The 18,717-nt window shown below is 44.5% G+C and overlaps 1 protein-coding gene across 4 annotated transcripts in view; it reads right to left on the reverse strand.

The window, feature by feature from the left end:
- Positions 1–18,717, reverse strand: part of SLC18A2 (solute carrier family 18 member A2) — a 68,825-nt gene that overhangs the window by 18,689 nt on the left and 31,419 nt on the right. The window lies entirely within an intron of this gene.

Consider the following 18,717-nt stretch of genomic DNA (forward strand, 5'->3'; position numbering starts at 1 on the left):
ACCCTGTGGGAATTAAAATCTTGTTGACCAATTGTAGTAAAATAAAACTATGCCCATGCTGTAGAGACAGCTACTGAGAACTAAGATTCATATATAGGTGTACCGTATTTTCCAGCCAAGAACCCGCAGGTTATAAAAAATTTTACAAATGGAAGAGGAGTTTGTGGGGACTTAAAGAGGTGCACGCTTTCTAGCAAGACATCCACAGAGAGTGTTTCTGGCTGTCAAGCACTTTTCCCTGGGGAAAAACAGAAGAATTTTTAGAGGATCTCTGGATTACATAGGCAGAGGAAGCATCTGAAATGTTCTATCACCCTTCTTTCCTTTGTAGGAAGCAGCAGCTATCTCACCAGTTTTCTTCTCGGCAAGCAGTTAGTGCAGGGAATAGAGTTCATAATCACTAGCAGTAGAGGAATGTGCAGGGAAGCAGCTGGGTATGGGCTTTCTAATTGACATAACAGGGAAGCTACTGAACTGTGGGCTCTAGGTAGGGATGTGTGAGCTGGCTTGCTTTGAACAGGGCTTAACATTGAGCTGACCCAGTTTGGGTGGTCCAAATTTGAACCAGCCCCGTTCGAAGAACCAGCTCACAGATCAGCTCAGGTATACTTATAAAGGGGAATCCTCAAGGATTCCCCTTTACAAGTATATTGAAGCCGGCCCATAAACCGGCTCGGCCTGGTTCAATGGCTGAACCAGACTGGGCCCAGTTTGGCTGAGCCTGAAGCCAAGCTGGCTCACACACCCCTAGCTCTAGTGGGTGTCTAGCTCTAGTCACACACTGACTAGCTCTAGTCAGGTGCAGGCTCCTGCCGTGGGTGAGGACTATGCACAGAAATATGGTACGCACTGGTGCTGTTGCTGTGGATATAAAATATGCACATATTATGGAGTAACATGCCTGCAAAAAGCAAGCAAAGTACACATCCAAATATACCCAAAACTTTTTCCACTTCATAAAAAGTTGGTTTCCACCTCATAACATTTGTTCACGACCCTTCTGTCTTAAGAGTCCATTCTCTGCAAGGAAAACGAGGCTTCCTGTATAGTACTTTACAATCTAATTTGGTCCAAATAGGGTGAATTGCATGATACTTTCATGAGGGCTGCCTCAGTCTCTGCTGCAGTTCAACTTGTGGTGGTCATATAACTGCTTTAGAAGCAGGGATAGAACCTAGTTAATCACACATTTAAGACAGTGATCCAGTGTCTTGAGTACAGCTCATATATTCAAAAGAATCTGTAATATACCACATAACACACAAGGGCTGAACAGTATGGGTCAACATATATTTGACTTGAATTCTGCACCAGTGGTATATCCTGATGTACAGGAGAACCTTGTTAATCACAGGGGTTCCATTCCTCACCTACTGCCGCAAGTAACGGAACTGCGGGTAACAAGTCATTATTAGTATAAGGAAAGGGAAGTTAGTTTCCAAAGTGGAGAAAAAAACATGAAAAAACAGCAAAGTAACTAATTTAAAACAAAAACAAACACTTACTGTGGCATGCTCCGTGGGGTCTGTAGGTGGCCAGGAATCCCCTCGTGTGCCCAGGAATGCCTCAAAATGCCCCCCAAAACCACAAAAAAAAAAAAAACTATGGGGAGAAATCAAAAATTCCATTTTTGTACAGAAGGGAACCACAAAATGGTTCCCTGGAGACAAAATGACAGTGGGGCGAGTGACCTTCGCAGTCACTTCTGGCCTTCTAGGAACCACAGATATATGGGTTTTAACACTTTCTTTTCCGCAGATATTGAAAATGAGTGTCAATGAGACACCCTACAGATATGGAAAACCGTGAATAACGAGGTTCTCCTGTACACTGCCACATCTGCATGACCCATAAATACATCACCATATACATATGGCAAAACACACAGGTGAGCATTCATCTTGCCTGATGATTTCCTATTTGAAAGTTATATCTTTATAAGAAATCTGTCTTATACAGAAAAGCTCTCGAGTCTATAAACTGCTATAAAACTTGTCTTCTAATACAATCAGTGCTGAAAATACACGTTAAAATGTGTTTATACCCCATTATGACAATTTTAAAAAAAGATACCCATGCTGCAGCCATTTAAAACAAGGATCTTTTCATCTTTAAAGTTCAAGTTTAATTTGTCTTAACCTATAGGGAATCATTTTTTCCTAAGGCGGGAAGGAAGACTCTCTTTTTCATCACACAGTTCAGCACAAAATGAGCACTGCTGTCATTCTTTGTTCAAATATGCCAAGATGCATTAGATTGTCTATCTAGAATCACTAAAAAGAACCTTGTGGTCTCACTAGTGCTATGATCCTGAGGGTAAGAAGCAATAGTACAGCATTGTTTCTACAAATAAAGATAAAATGTTAAGTCTAATGTAATATTTCCACCATGGTCTGTACCGAAAGAACTCGTATCTCTATGAGCACAATAAAGCAAATATTTCCTTGTCCAAAGCAATGAAACTTGAAAAAGCAACCTTTTGCAAATAACATAGCAGAAGACATGCTGTTAAAAATCAAGCCAAAATACGGGATATAGCTTGGAAGTTCTAATTTACCTATTAAACTTTAGGAGGAAAAGCAGTTTAAGCATGTCTAAATATTAGCACAGAATATAACTGTTTCATATACTAGCTGTATGACCCAACTCAGCTACATGGCTACATGATATGCTTACAGTGTGCTTAACACAGTCAACTCTGTCGTAGCAGGAAGCAAGGCATTTCTTATTATTAAGAGCCAGGCTTTTAATTTATTGGTTTCTGTGGCACCAGACTGATGCCAAAGAGAACTCTGTATTTAAAGAAATCAAGCACGGTACAAAAGCCATGATGTTTGGTACTAACCAGTCAGAGCTTGTGAACTAGGGCACCCAAGGCTGCCACCACAGAAGCAGCAGCCATCACAGTTACAGCGGGTGCCTTTTCACACCAATGCCACTGTAAAGGTGAGCTGCGAGGTCCAGGAGACAGCACCAGGATGGAACTTCCTAGCGCCGGGACAGAACTTTCAGTGCTGTAACCGCAAACACCGCTGCATTTAATAACATGTGAAGTGGGCTAGAGCCTCTGTCAACAAGAACTTGGGTCAATTCTTTTCTATATGCCCTTTTCATACTGGTGAAATTGGTCAAAAAATCAAACTGAACTGTGACAGTAAACATTTCATCAAAAATCTGTCGCTAGTACAGAATGTTGCTGCTTAATATTTTATCAGCAGTGACAGTCACATATTCTGTCAGGACCCACTAATCTTATTAGCATCTCATTAGTTGTTACACAGAAGTAATATAGAAAACAGCAAACTTGAGCATTTTACTGTCTCTAGATTATTTATTTATTTAGCAAATTTATTGACCGCCTGACTTCCTTAGACTTGAGGCAGTTTACATAAATTAAAACAACCACGAAGACCAGAGAAGAAGGATTGGGTGGGGGGAGGGAAAGGAAATGAAAAAAAGAACAAGAACCCACTCCCCAACACACACACGTTTAAAACAATAAATAAATAAATAAATAAATAAATAAATAAATAAATAAATAAATAAATAAATAAATATTATTATTATTATTCGATTTCTATACCGCCCTTCCAAAAATGGTTCAGGGCGGTTTACACAGAGAAATAACAAACAAACAAACAAAAAAGATGGCTCCCTGTCCCCAAAGGGCTCACTTTCTAAAAAGAAACATAAGATAGACACCAGCAACAGTCACTGGAAGTACTGTGCTGGAGGTGGATAGGGCCAGTTACTCTCCCCCTGCTAAATAAAGAGAATCACCACGGTAAAAGGTGCCTCTTTGCCCAGTTAGCAGGAGCCTGGAGCCAAAAGCCTGGCAGGAGCTTCTTGAAGGACAGAAGGGAGGGGGCATTATGACTCTCAGGAGGCAGAGCATTCCATAAGGAGGGGTCTGCAACAGAGAAGGGCCTCCCACGAGCACAGGCCCTAGGTACCTCCCCTGAGCCCGGAACTCTGAGAAAGCCCACCTGAGACGACTTCACACAGGGTGTGTCAAAGTTGGATGGGAGAGGTGGTCCTGAAGGTACACAGGTGCCAAACTCTGAAGGGTTTTATAGGTGGTAACCAGCACCTTGAATTGGACCCAGAAGTGAACTGGAAGCCAATGCAGCAATGTCAGCAAAGGTGAAATATGATCATATTTTCTGCTGCCCATAAGCAGCCAGGCCACAGCATTTTGGGTCAGCTGAAGCTTCCGAGTCATCTTCAAAGGCAACCCCCAGGTAGAGCACATTGTAGTACTCCAATCAAGAGTAGTCCAATCAATTATGCCTATTGATTGCAATTCAGGCACTAAGAATACATTCAGATGTAATGCCACACCATGGTAATGCACAAGCAGCTGCCTCATACCAAGTCAGATCATTGGTCCATCTAGCTCAGTATTTTCTACACTGACTGGCAGCAGCTTCTCCAAGGTTTCATGCAGGGGTCTTTCCCAGCTCTATCTGGAAATAGCAGGTATTTAATCTAGGGCAGGGGTGTATAACACAAGGCCTGTGGGCTGGTTCAGGCCCCTGAGCTCAATTGTCTGGCCTCTGAGCAGAGACTAGCAAGCTGAGCCACCACTGTGTTGCTCCCCGACCCACCCACCGGTGCTAAACCAGTGGCATTTCTCCCCATTGGCTGCAGCTTGCTTGCTCCCATCATTTCTGCTGCTGGTATTTCTCTCCCCGCAAAAGGTGGTGCGAGACACTCTCTCCAACCACAAGTGAGTGGAGGGCAAGGGACAGGAGGAAGGAAAAGAATGAGACAAAGAGGGAGGGAGGCAGAAGGCAACACAAGGTGCCTTCTCCCAGCACCAGTGAGTGGAGGGGGAGGGAGTGAAAGAGGAAGGCAAAGGCAGTGCGAGGCAACAGAAGGTGAGACAAGCGGAGCAGCCGTGGAGGCGGAAGAAGTAACTTGTAAAATTTTGTTTTTATTTATTTTTGTGCAGCCCCCTGGAAGTGCATTAAAATAATATAATGATAATATAAATAATAAAAAAATAAAATCCTGCCTACCATCCAATTGAGTTTGACACATCTTATCTAGGGCCTTCTGCAGGCAAAACAGATGCTCCATGACTGAGTTAGGCATGGCCCGAGAATCTTGACTGCTCTTGGAAAAGTCCAGCAATTTTACAGGTCTGAACTGGGAAAAAGTAGTAGGGATGTGCATGAATTGATTTTTTCAGTTCAATTTGTGCCCAAATCAAATCACCCTGATTTGTTTTGTGCCCAAATATGCCCCCCCCCAATCACTCCCAATTTGATTTGGATTGGATTGGATTTGACTTGGACAGATTCATACCACTTATAAAGGTCCTAGGGGCACCAAATTGGGTTGGTAGGTAGATCCCTATGGGTGCCACCTACCACCCAAATTTCAAGGCAGTGGAACTTGGATGATTTTTAATGAATTATATATTTTTACTGATTTCGTATATTTCCACCATAGGAAATAAAGGGGATTTGAAGTTGCCCTATCCTAACCCTAACATGGACTCACAGCTTTAATTTTTTTTAAAAGCTAAGCTCTAGCACTTGTAGAAGTGGAGTTATGGAGCAAAATGTGCAAATAGTATTTTTCAAGTGTTTGGATTCTTTGGTGTATAACTTTTCCACATAATGAATCACTATGAGGATTCATTGCACACCATCGTTCCTTCTGTTCATTTTGACTGTCATTGGACAGTGCCAACCATGAACTGCCATGTGTCAACTACACACACACACACTGGGGTATTCAGTTTATTTTTTAGGATTTTTTGAAGTGTTTAGATTCTTTAGTGTATTCATTACACACCCTCATTTCTTCTGTTCATTTTGATTCCACTGCTTTGCAGGTGGGGATGGGGAAGTAGCATCCCATGTGCCAACTACCCCCCAACCCACTGGGTACTCAGTTTATATTTTAGGAATTTTTGAGGTGTTTAGATTCTTTGGTGTGTAATGAATCCTGACAGGGATTCATTATGAGGAAATGGTTATTAGACACCAAAGAGGCTAAACACTTGGGAAAGAACCCTTAGAACATAAAGTGAGTAGTACCCCACTGCCTTGCGGGTTGGAGGGGGGTGTAGTTGGAACATGGCAGTTGTCAATTGGCACTGTCCAAAGACAGTAAATAAGAATAGAAGAAATGAAGGTGTGTAATGAATCGTCATAGGGATTCATTGAGGAAAAATTATTATATACCAAAGAATCCAAACACTTGAAAAATATTGTCCACACATTTTGTTCCATAACTCCACTTCTACATGGGCTAGAGCTTAGCTTTTTTTTTAATTAAAAAAAAATGAGAGCTGGGAATCTGGGGAAAATAATAGGAGGAATTTGAATGTCAAATTCATTTGAATCAATTCTGATGCAATTTGATTTGGACCCAAATCTAGCCAATGGACCACAGGGGTGATTTGTTCTATCTCCAAATTGCCCAAATCAGCTAATTTGATTACAAATAGATTTGTGCCCGAATCGATTCGCACATCCCTAAAAAGCAGAACCCCTATGGAAAACTAAAAAGTAACTATGCTAGTACCGCCTCTCCTTAGATGAGTAGCTCCACATCAGAGACCCCAGAGAAGTAGTTGGAGTTCATAAGAACAACCCTGCTGGATCAGGCCCAAGGCCCATCTAGTCCAGCATCCTGTTTCACACTGTGGCCCACCAGATGCTGCTAAAAGCCAACAGGCAGGAGCTGAGGGCATGCCCTCCCTCTTGCTGTTACTCCCCTTCAACTGGTACTCAGAGGCATCCTGCCTTTGAGGCTGGAGGTGGCTTATAGCCCTCCAGCTAGTAGTCAATGATAGACCTCTCCTCCATGAAGTTATCCAAACCCCTCTTAAAGTCATCCAAGTTGTGGGCTGTCACCACATCTTGTGCAGAGAATTCCACAAGTTGATTATGTGTTGTGTGAAAAAGTACTTCCTTTTATTGGTCCTAAATTTATTGGCAATCAATTTCATGGGATAACCCCTAGTTCAGTGTTATGCGAGCGGGAGAAGAATGTCTCTCTATCAACTTTCTCTACACTATGCATGATTCTATAAACCTCTATCATGTTACCCCGCAGTCTACTTTTTTCTAACTTAAAAAGCCCAAGATGTTGTAGCCTTTCCTCATAAGGAAGATGCTCTAGGCCCCGGATCATCTTGCTTGCCCTCTTCTGCACCATTTCCAGTTCCACAATGTCTTTTTTTAGATTGGTGAGGCAAGATTTACCTTTGCAGAAGCCATGCTGGTTCTCCCCAAGCAAGGCTGTTCTTCTATGTGCTTTACAGTTTTATCCTTGAGAATGCTTTCAATCGATTTGTCCACAACACACATTAAGCAAGCAAGCCTGTAATTCCCTGAGTTGCCCCTGGATCCCTTTTGAAAACTGGTGTTACACTGGCTAATTTCCAGTCCTCCGGTACAGAGCCTGATTGTAGGGGTAAGTTATATATCTTTCAAGGTGGTCGGCGTTTTCACATTTGGTTTCTTTAAGGACTCTTGGATAGGTGCCATACGGCCCAGGTGATTTGCTAGTTTTAATTTCCCCTGAAAGTTTAGATCATCATCTCGTCACTTCTATATGACTCCGTTCTTTAGCCTCTGTCCCTGAGAGGCCTGTTTCATGAAGCAACAGATCGAGATTGCTTCCAACACAGATCGAGATTGCTTCCAACACATTTACTATTAACAGTTAAGCAAATCCAGGCAGTAGTGGTTCTCTTCACTCCATTCAGTTCATGTTTCATATGCCACTTTGGCTCGAAATTGGTTTCAGATTCCAGGGGGTCCAGTTTACAGGGATTGGCACCTGTCCTCAGGTGTACCCTTTCCTAGCTCCTCTCGGGGGGGGGGGTGCTATCTGTAACTGGAACCTGTACTCAGGCCTCCTCCTGCACCCACCCAGATGAGGCCTATATCCTTATCAGGTGTAAGGGCCATAGCCTTGTCAGCACGCCATCCACCGGACTCAGGTGCTGTGACATCTGGGATATAATAGCCCACGATGGATTGGCCCCTTCACAGGCAGCGCATCCATTTAAGTTAAACCTGGTGTCCTTCAGATGCTGGCTGAGCAATTCCCCTCTTGCCTCTTCCTCTGTACTGCCAAGCCCCCGCTCTGCCCCACCCCACCTGAAACCAGCCTTGGGCCCATACATGTGCCAAGTGGCGAGCACTGAACAATGCACACACACAAAAAGCCACTGGAAGAAAGGGTAGTGCATACCCTTCAGAAGCCCTACTTACCTCCCCACATGTAGCTTATCACCCGGAAGGACAAGCCAATCCCACAACGCAGGTAGTAAGTCTTTCTTGGTAAGTTGGTAGCATAAGGTTACAGTCTCAACTATCCACCTGGATACTGATTGGGCAGAAGTCCTGGCAGCCTTGTTGGGGCCAGAATGTGTAACGAAGAGAGACTAGGTGGAACGAAGGGCCCGGCAGACATAAAGTGTATGAAGATGCCTTTGTGCATTGTCTACAGGTTTGGGAAAGAAGACTGGCAAGGTAAGTGGCTGAGATCGATGAAAACAGGAGATGACCTTGGGTAAAAGACAGGGATGTCCGGACAGAGCACCATAATGTCCTTGTGAAAGACGAGATAAGGAGAGTCCACCCGCAGGGCTTGTAGTTTGCTCATCCTGGCATATGTTATAGCTGTAGGGGAAGGATGGCAGTTCAAGTCCCCAAATAGCAGAGCAAAGCCAGTTTGGGGAGAATTCAGTCAAATAAGAGGTCTGGAGACAGTTCTTTAAGTCTTAAGAACAACAAGGATTTATTTAAACAAAAGGTTACAAACAAACGTGAAAAACCCTGCACCTTAATCTCAGCTGTAGCTCATGGCTGAAGAGAGAGACCAAAACACCCATCCTTCTCTGGCGATGTTGGAGACACCCTAACCCCAACATTAGACCCAGAGGTACTAACCCAGAATTATATCGAATTCAGGCCTGTGTCTGATTCCATTTTATTAAGGAATCAGTTAATGCCTGAATTCAGATGACCTAACCAGTACATAACACCCAGATCTCATGACTGCCTGGTAAATGATTTGTGAAGGCAGGGGCAATCTAGCATTGTTTATTAGTGTTTGTGGAACTCACAAGAGACACAATGGGTCTTGCTTGATTACCAGTCTCACACTGCTGAAATTAACTCACTCTCCAATAATCCCCTTACCTCACTGACAGGATGTTTCTGCCTTAGTCAAATGTATTGATTAACTTGCCTCACAGATGTACCCTTTTTGATGTTACTTTAAATATTCTTCTGTTATAATTACACACTAGATAGATGTACACAAGAAGTAATTTAATTGCTGTATCACACAAATAGAGCTAATTCTTTCACTAACTCCTGACTTTTAACACCTTCCGGGACCAGGCACCAGAAATCTGGGGACAAGAGAAGATGCCCATTTGCAGCTCAGAAATGCAGATTTGCTTTGGGCAAAATAGAATGTCCCCTCCTCTAAATAGCAGCTAACAGAAGATGGGATTCAGATCTCCCTGGACTGAGCTAATATCCTGAATAATTAAAAGATAATATCCGGAAGGTAACAGCAAATTGTCACCTTTTTGGGACCCAAGAAGGATGAGGACATTTTGAATGGACTCTATGGAGATCAAAGGGAGAAGCAACGACAAAAATGGAGCAAGCCAGAGAGCTAGCAATCTTTTGCCTACAAGCAAGACTTGCTCATGAGTAATACAAGGGTTTGCTGCCAAAGCTGTGGGGCTAGAGGCGGGAACTCTTTCTAGGGAGAAGGGACTGTTTGTGACTTCTGCTGCGCAGTGAGAAGTCAAGACTCCCCAGCCATGATACTCCCAAGCAATCTTGCCTAACAAGCATACTTGCTCAAGAGCCATCCCGGAGTTTGCTGCTAAGCCGTGGGGCAACAAGCAGGAACTCTGTCCATGGACAGGAACTGTCTGTGACTTCTGCTGTGCAGTGAGAAGTCAAGACTTCCCCAGCCATGGTGCTCTCACTCGCTGCCTCACTCTGAGCAAACTGCCTGCTTGACCATCGCTCCCAAGCTCCTGTCTCCAGCTACAGCCTCTCTCCTTCAGCTGAAAGCCCCACCCTTCTCAAGCCTCTGACCCTGGTAATATGCTGCTCCACAAGCCTTGGATCCCTCCATCCTTTCCCCTTCTCCTTTCCCCTCTTCCCTCTACTAATTCCTGATCTCCCCAACCCATGCCACTCCTCAACCTTCCTTATGACCCCCCTCCCTTTTCCCATCTATATCTGAATTATATTAGGCTCTAGGAAGATTTAATACACACACATATGTTAGTTAGGAACACTGGGTGAATGTTGTTGCTGGCTAGGGTTGAAATATTGTTAGTAATACTGATAGATTGTTCTGTTTCCTGCTCAGTTAGATTGATGTTGTTATTCTTTTATACTCAAAGCCCATTGAATCATTTAGGATTGCTCTGATCTCCTTTCTTCCTTGCACCCAGACTATACATGGTCACCGTATAAAAGAAATGGTAACTTTGTGACACTGATGAAGCCAGCCTAATTTCATATGCGAGCTCCTGAGCATATCTAGTACACAAATCAGGCTTGGTTCACAACAGCGAGATGGAGACAGACACTGAGAGAACAAAGAGGGGAGGAGTCCAGCACTTTTATCCATGACTCTAAAACTATCCCAGTGGTCATTATGAGGCATTGCAGCTGAGAGCTGATGCTGCCAGGGTTCTAGCTCCAACAATAGCTACTAAGAAGTCTACCTTGCATGAGAGGAAGTCCAGAGAGATCATCTGCAAGGGTTTGAAGGGATGTCTCATGAGACAGATAAGTACTAGAGAAAGATCCTAAGGTGGAGATATGATGGAGCATCAGGGCAGAGGTGGGCTAAACTCTTGAGGAAGTTCTTGATTACAGGGTCCTTGAAGAAAGACATGGAGGAGGGCAGGACGTGTGCCACTATAGCCGCCAGGTGTTCCCTTAAGGAGGAAAACTTGAGGCCTGGTTCTTTTAATGAAAGGAGGTAAGTACAAACATGCTCAGCAGAGACCTCCTTGGGGTTCATGTTCTTGGATTCAAGAAAGGTAAGGAAGCATTTCCATTTATGTTGGTATGACTTTATGGTTGCAAGTTTCTTGGCAGCGGGGAGAACTCATTGCAAGAGCTGAGGAAAGCAGGTGATATCCACCATGCAGTGAGGTGGAGTTTGTGCAGGTCTGGGTATAGAAGCTGATCTGTCTGTTGGGTGAGTAGATAAGGAATCAGAGGCAAGTGAAAGTGGTTGCCTGCTGAGAAGTGCAGAAGACAGGGAAACCAGGGCCTCCTGGGCCACCAAGGGGTGATCAAAATGCAGTTTACCTGGTCATGCTGAATCTTACATAGCACCCGAAGTAGAAGAGAAATGGGGGGAAACAGGTATGCTATCCGACCCACCCAGGTTGTGGCGGAGGTGTCACCTAGTAAGCAGAGTCCCCGACCTGTTCTGAAGAAGTAGTGTGGGCACTGGGCATTCAGGTGGGATGCGAAGAGGTCGACTTCTGAACCAACTTTGAAGCATCCTGGAACAAAGTCGGACGTGGAGAACATGTGTCATAGACGCCATATAGCCTAAGAGTTGCTGGATGACCCGGGCTCTGAGACAATGACGGTGGAGCACATGGGCCGCCAGAACTAGAAGTGATTCGATTCTGCATTCTGGTATGGGTAGAGCATGGCCTGGGTAGAATCAAACAGGAGATGCAGGAACTCTCTGCATTTGGTGGATACCAGCTTGGATTTTTCATAGTTGATTAGGAGGCCTAGGTTGCTCAGGATGGTGGTCATGGTGGCGAGGGCATGGACAATGGCTTGGGCCATATCTGCCACCAAAAGCCAGTCAGCCAGATACGGGAAGATTTAGATGCCCTGTCCCTGGATGAAGACCACCACTGGTGCTAAGCATTTGGTATATACCCTCAGGGCCGATGCTAGGCCGAAGGGGAGAGCCCTGAACTGCTAGGTGTTATTCCCAATCTTGAAACGCAGAAAACGATGGTGATGAGGACGGATAGTGATGTGGTAGTACACATCCTTGAGGTCTAGTGAGACAAACCAAGTGTTTCTCTGTAGGAGGGCAAGGATAGTTGTGATAGTAATCATTCGAAAACATTGGTACAGGATGAATCTGTTAAGTTGTCATAGATCTAGAATGGGACGGATGTCTCCGTCATGTTTGGGAATGCTGAAGTATGGGGAGTGGAACCCCACTGATGAGGGATTGTGAACCTGTTCTATGGCCTATTTGTCGAGCAGCAAAGCCACCTCCACCAGTAGAGTGGGTGTGGCTTTGGAGGTGATGACTGGTGGATTGAATGGGGGTATCAATGAAAATTCTAGAGTGTACTCAATTCTTATGACTGTGAGAACCCATGAGTCTGATGTGATGGCCTCTCATGCCAAAAGTGAGGGGAGACAGATGGCACTGGCCTGGGAAGTCAGTTTCTTGGGGAAGGCGGCAGGTTGCCTGGGTTTGTTGATTGGTGTGTGTTGTGTGGTGTATCAAGAAAGTTTTCCATAGGGTAGAAACTTTGGAGCAGTCACCCTGCTCCAAAGGTGCGAAAAGAGCAGTCACCCTGGTGATACTGAGTAGAGGACCTCTGAGTTGGCCTCTGCTGTCTAGGTGTGGACAGCTGGTAGCTCATACAGCAAGTCATGTTGCAAAGGCATTGGACCTTCTGTAGTATTTGGTCCATCTTTTCTCCAAATAGGACATTGCCATCGAAGGGAAGGTCCTTGATATGGGATGTAGGCTCATAAGCAAGGCCAGAAGAACGCAACCATGCATGGCGATGGACTGCTATTGAGATGGCCATGACCTTTGCTGCACATTCTGCTGAATGTCTGGTGGAATAGTTTGACTAATTGTGCTGCCTCCTTAAAGAATGTTTTAGCCGGGTCCTTTTTATCTGGAGGTAGGTGATCCAAGAAGGGGTCTAGGCGCTCCCATAGGAAATTATTGTAGCAGGCATTATAGGCCTGATAGGTGGCTAGTTTGAAGTGCAGGGTGGAGATGGAATAGAGACGTCTGCCACAAGTATCCAGTATCCTGCCCACCCTATCTGGAGGAGTGGAGGTGGAGCGACCTGTTCTGAGATATGGAAGATTCCACCATCACAGAATTCAGAATGGGTTGACACTGTAGGAAGTTTCCCGCTTGGTGGTCCTCTGTGTGAACTCTGTAGTGAACAATTCCAAGCACTTTGTAGGATGGGGTAGTGAAGATGGCCATGCCTGACAGGCTTTGGCAATATCCATTAGGCAGCATTCAAAGGAAGAAAAATAGGGGCTCTTGTATCTGCTTCTATCATGCCAAATAATGGGTCTGGTTCTGCCTTACCCTGTTGGGTCAAGGGTATGCCTAAGGAAGTGGCCATGTGGGATATGTATGTATTCTGCAAAGATCTTGTTCCTCTGATGGTGAACAAGGTTTTGAGTCAATTATGAGGTCAATGGGGGAAAAGGCTAAAGATGTGGCCTCAGAAATAGAAGACTGGGTATCACCATCATCAGTTTCTTGACCTGAGGTGTCCTCAACGCTTTGAGGGAGTTGAGCGTGTTGGACTGCGACGGGGTCAGATTAGTGGCCTTACTGGCTTATGGAGTGGAACAGGGTTGCGTGGGGACTTTGTTATGGGTGTTGGAAGACATGGGCAGTCTTGTGGCCATGGCTGTAGGCTTAGGTTTCGGTTGGCTCTGGGGTTGCCAAGGGACAGACAATGGTGGCATAGGCTTCTTAGGTAGGCAAGGGGGATCTGAGACAATGCTTTGTGGAGAGTGGGAGGAATCTGTGTAGGTTTCACAGTAGTCCCAGTGGTCTAGCTGGGATCGTGTGGGCTGATATGGCCTTTCAGTGTGGGTGTAGCACCACTGAGAGATATCATAAGGATTGAGGTCCCTAGAGAAAGAGGTCATGGTGTTACAGGACCTAAGCACCGGGCATTTGCTCCAGTTGGCATAGTAAAGGTCAATATGGTGAGAATCTTTGTGTGGCCTATGACTAGTATAGGCTCGTGAGGAGCTTGGCTGAGGGCGACTAGGAAAAGGTGTCTCAATTTGTGCCTCCAAGTCCTCTCCTTCAATTGGGTAGTCCTCCTAATCTAGGTCCTCCTGTGGAGCAGGTTCATGGTCCGACTGGCTCTCTGGATCTAAATCCTCCTCCTGATCAAGAAATTGATCTTTGGTACCAAGGTCAGCATCAAACAGCTCTTCAGCATTGAGACACTGATGTTCGAAGGGCCTAACAGCTGAGCGCTGTTGAATAGGAATGTCCTGACAAAGAGAAAGCCTGTGTTTTTTCTTGGGTTTGAGAAGGGCATGAGCCTCTGAGGAGGGTGACAGGCATTTGAGAGGTTTGGAGGGTCATAGAGGTGCCTCTTTTTTCTTTTTGTGCTTAGTGGAATGGTGGAGGTGTTTGAGCTTGAGGACAGTGGGGCTGTGGATGGAGCAGCCACTGTAGCAGTGGACACAGACTCTGGTATCATGGGAGCCATAGGCTCTGAAGACCTCGAGGAGGCAGGCACACTGGCTGAGCTGGTAGTGGCTAAAGCAGGTGTTGGAATCTGCGCTGTCACATGCCTCAGTGACAGAGGGGGACAGATTAGTGAGTCAGAGGGCTAGAGAGGTCAAGATATTGGTCATCCCTTCTCTACTGCTCTGACACTATCCCTTTGATATGTAGATTGCTACTATCAGGGACTTCTTTCCTTCCTGCCTCTTACTCTTCCCTTTCTTCTCCCTTGCAACACACACACTCCTCTCTCCCTGCACCATGTGTGCAAAGATGCAGAAACCATCCCTCTGCATCCAGCTAGATAGATCTCTCTTCACTTTCCTATCTAGAATGGAGTTCACCAATAAAGACTCCTTATATTGATTTGAAACTATGAACTGGCTCCAAGTTTCTTTTACTCCCAGCATACACGCATGCCTAGGCAGACTCCACTGTGTTTTGCCTCAGTGCACTCTGCTGTAATAGAAGGGTATCTCTTACCAGAGAGAATTCCCAACAGCAAGCAGCTGTGAGCCCGAGGGAGGTGCGGCCGGGATGGAAGCGGCCTGCATGGTTTGGGCAGAAGCTGCCTCTGAAGATAGAAGGGCTCACTCCCAGAGCCAAGATCTTAGACATGAGGCTCGGTTCTTTTTAGCCTGCTTAGTCAATTTGGTGCAGTACATGTAAGTTTTGACCTTGTGGGCCAAAAAGGCAGAGGCTGTGCTGGTCAGTAGGTGGGAGTTTGGCTCTACAGCAGGTGCAACACTTGAAAATGGTCTTTCAAAGTGGTCAAAGGAATGAAAAGACGCCACCCCCTTGAAAGGGGAAGCTGGAAAGGAAGGGAAGGGGGAGAACATGAAATAAAGCAAACCGCTAACTGAAAGAGTGGAAAAAATGAAATAAAAACGAGAAAGAAGAACAAACTGGAGATTGGACATAGGAAGGAAAATGAATAATATATTGTTTGGGTTTTTGTTTGCTTAGCTAGGAGCAACTCACAATTGACGTCACTGTGAGGAGGCCATGGCATCACCAGAAGGGGGAGGAGCTACCGCCTATTGGGAAGGAAATTAGCTTGGAATAACTCTAACGACATCTCTGCACAGGCGCAAAGCCCATTTGTGTAAAGCACAGAGACCAGGTTGAAAAACAGAAATGTATGGTAAAAAGATCCCATTTCTTCTGAGGTAGGTAGGAGGGCATCAAGTAGCTTTCAGGGCATATCATAAATATGGGAAACAGAGAGTATGACTATGGCTTGCAAGTCCTAATGAGAAGAGTTCTGCAAGAGTACCTGATTTGCATGCAGAAGGTTCCAGGTTCAATCCCTGGCATCTCCAGGTAGAACTGAGAAAGGCTCCTTCCTGAAACCTTGGAGAGGTACTGCAGTCATTGTAGACAATACTGAGCTAAATGGACTGATGGTCTGACTCAGTATAAGGCAGCTTCAAATGTTCCTATGATCCTATGTAACGCTTCTCCTGAAAGCAGCATCAGCCAAGCCAAACACATTCACCTTATAGTGAGCATGTGAACCAACACCCACATTACTACCCAAATTCTCATCCAATGAAGAGCAACCCCAGAAGGCAGCCAAAGGAGTCTCCCTCTGCAACCAATGAGAATGGACTGAATCCTTCTGAAGCACCCTGTAAAATAACATATTTCCTATCCTAAAGCCAACACAAGAGGGTTGTGGCAGACAATTTTCACCCCTGAGCTTTGTCATGAAGAGACAAAACTCCAATTCCTAAAGTCTCTTGCCCTTTGTAAGTAAAAATGAAAAGCCCTTTGCACATCCAGCATATTCTTGAGAATGTAGCGGATTAAAATAAAATCAAGGAAATCCGGCAAGGAGGGGCAGGGGGGTCTTAAGTCTAGAGGGGGCGGGAATTGAGTAATTTAGTCACACAAATGAACTCTGTGCATGCGCAGTGGTCATTAAAATGGCCTCCATGGGTGTACAGATGCCCAAACCAAGCCAGAGAACGCCCAAAGTGACCACTGCTATCCCTGGCTACTCAGAGGAGGGGCAGCAGGGGGAGCCCCCACTGCCTTCCTACAGCTGATTCTTGAACTTGTAGGTATTAAATTATTCCCCTCCTGCCCCCTCGCCCTTTTATTAGTAGAGGCCAGGTGAATCCTCACCAGATTCTCCTTTACCAACAGAGTTCTGAAGCAGCCCCATTCTAACACTGACTGGCTGAAGCCAGTCCAGTTTAACCCAAAACCTTTTGAACCAAGCCAGTTCACATACCCCATAGGTATCATAAATCCTATTGGTTGACTTTTTTCTGGAGAAGAACATTGTGGAGAGCACCCATTTTGAGTATCCATTCTCCCTCAGCCATTGCTGCTCAGTCTACAGGCTGCCAAGTGGAACATGTCCAGATGTTGATGACATTCCAGTTCCTTCAACAGTCAACATGGTTGAATTCAGTGCCACTGAGCGGATTAAATCTTCAGCTCTAGGAACCACAGCCTCTGTGGAAGGGGGAGGAGGGAGGTAGCACATGAGCCTGAGGCTCACATCTGCTTCTAGACATAATATTATATCATATGAACTGAACTGAACTGAACTCATTTATTTATGGTCAATGACCAAATAAACATTACAGCAAAGAGCAATACAGTACAGTACAATAACATAAGTAAAAATTTAAAAACCAGTTTGCAGACACCTTATTTTATATACCTCCGAACAAAAACAAGCAATCCTATGAGTAACTTCTTCATGCCTATCTCCTAAAAAGCAAACAATAAAATGTTCCTCAGACCAATCCAAATGTTTCTTTTGATAGGGGTCAATCTGAATGGAATGGGCAATATCATAGAAAGGGCAGTTAAACAAAGTATGTGTTAATGTTTCCACCTCAGCAGCTCCAGATGGGCACATACGTTCCTCCAAGAGGATCCCTCGAAATCTGCCCTCCAACATAGCTGAAGGGAGCACATTAACATGGGCCTGAGAGAGGATCTTTCTCAGCCTGGGTGTAGGCAAATGTGTAAGGTACACAGCTGGCCTCAGGTAATTTGAAAAGCTGAGATAATTATATCTGGAAGCAATCAGGCTAAGGTCACTCTGCTTTTCTCTGTCTCTTACCCTCTGTGTAATGATTTTTTTTTCCTTATCAAAATTTAACGATCGTATATATTGCTCCGAAAAGGCCACAATTACCCAGGATGTCATGTATATTCCTCCTCCAAGTGGAACAGAAATCATCCGCCAAAGTTAGTGAGCCTAACCCTTGGGGACAGCTAGTATGTTTAAGCCAATATAAGACCGCTTGCAGCTGAGATTATATCATACAAATACAACAAATATTTATATACCATTTTTCCAACAAAAGTTCCCAAAGCTGTTTACATAGATAGAGGATAGAAGGATAGAGATACAAAATAAATATACATAATAAAATAAAATGTACCCTGTCCACACAGACTAAAAAAGAAACATAAGATGGACACCAGCAACAGCCATAGGAGGGATGCTATGCTGTGGGTGGATAGGGCCAGTTGCTCTCCCCAGCTAAAGAGAATAATCTATTTTAAAAGATGCCTCTTTGCTCTGTTAGGGGACTATCATGGTTTGACATTAGCTCTAAATACACCCAAAACTTGCACCATGCTATTTCAAGGTATATATATCAACATTCCAATTCTTGGACACTCATTTTTTTTAGGAATAAAAAGAACTCATAATGCTTACAGAGAACAAAAATACAAAGTTTTAGTTGCTGTTAAATAATATTGGTTCTTAACTTTAACAGATATTTTGTTTTATAATAAATTTAAAAAGTGACACAACAGTAATAATCTTTTAACATAAAGAGTCTGTAAACTCATGCCAGACAGTGTCATGCCAAACAATTCAAAACCATGTTGATGTTCGATCTTATCCTGGATTGATAACCTGACTTGTTAACTATCTATGACTTCTACAAACCAGTGCCCCATATTTATAAATAGTAACAATACATAGTTGGATGAAATAAGAAACTGCAGCTTGTATAAACTATGAATAAGATCTTCTAATTGTTCACAAGGGAGGAGAAGTGGGAGGATATGAATCTGAGGCTCATAAGAACATAACAACAGCCCTGCTGGATCAGGCCCAAGGCCTATCAGGTCCAGCATCCTGTTTCACATAGTGGCCCACCAGATGCCCCTGGAAAGCCCAAAGCAAGATGTGAGTGCATGCCCTCTCTCTTGCTGCTA

This window comes from Hemicordylus capensis, chromosome 3, assembly GCF_027244095.1.
Source record: "Hemicordylus capensis ecotype Gifberg chromosome 3, rHemCap1.1.pri, whole genome shotgun sequence".
NCBI lineage: Eukaryota > Metazoa > Chordata > Lepidosauria > Squamata > Cordylidae > Hemicordylus > Hemicordylus capensis.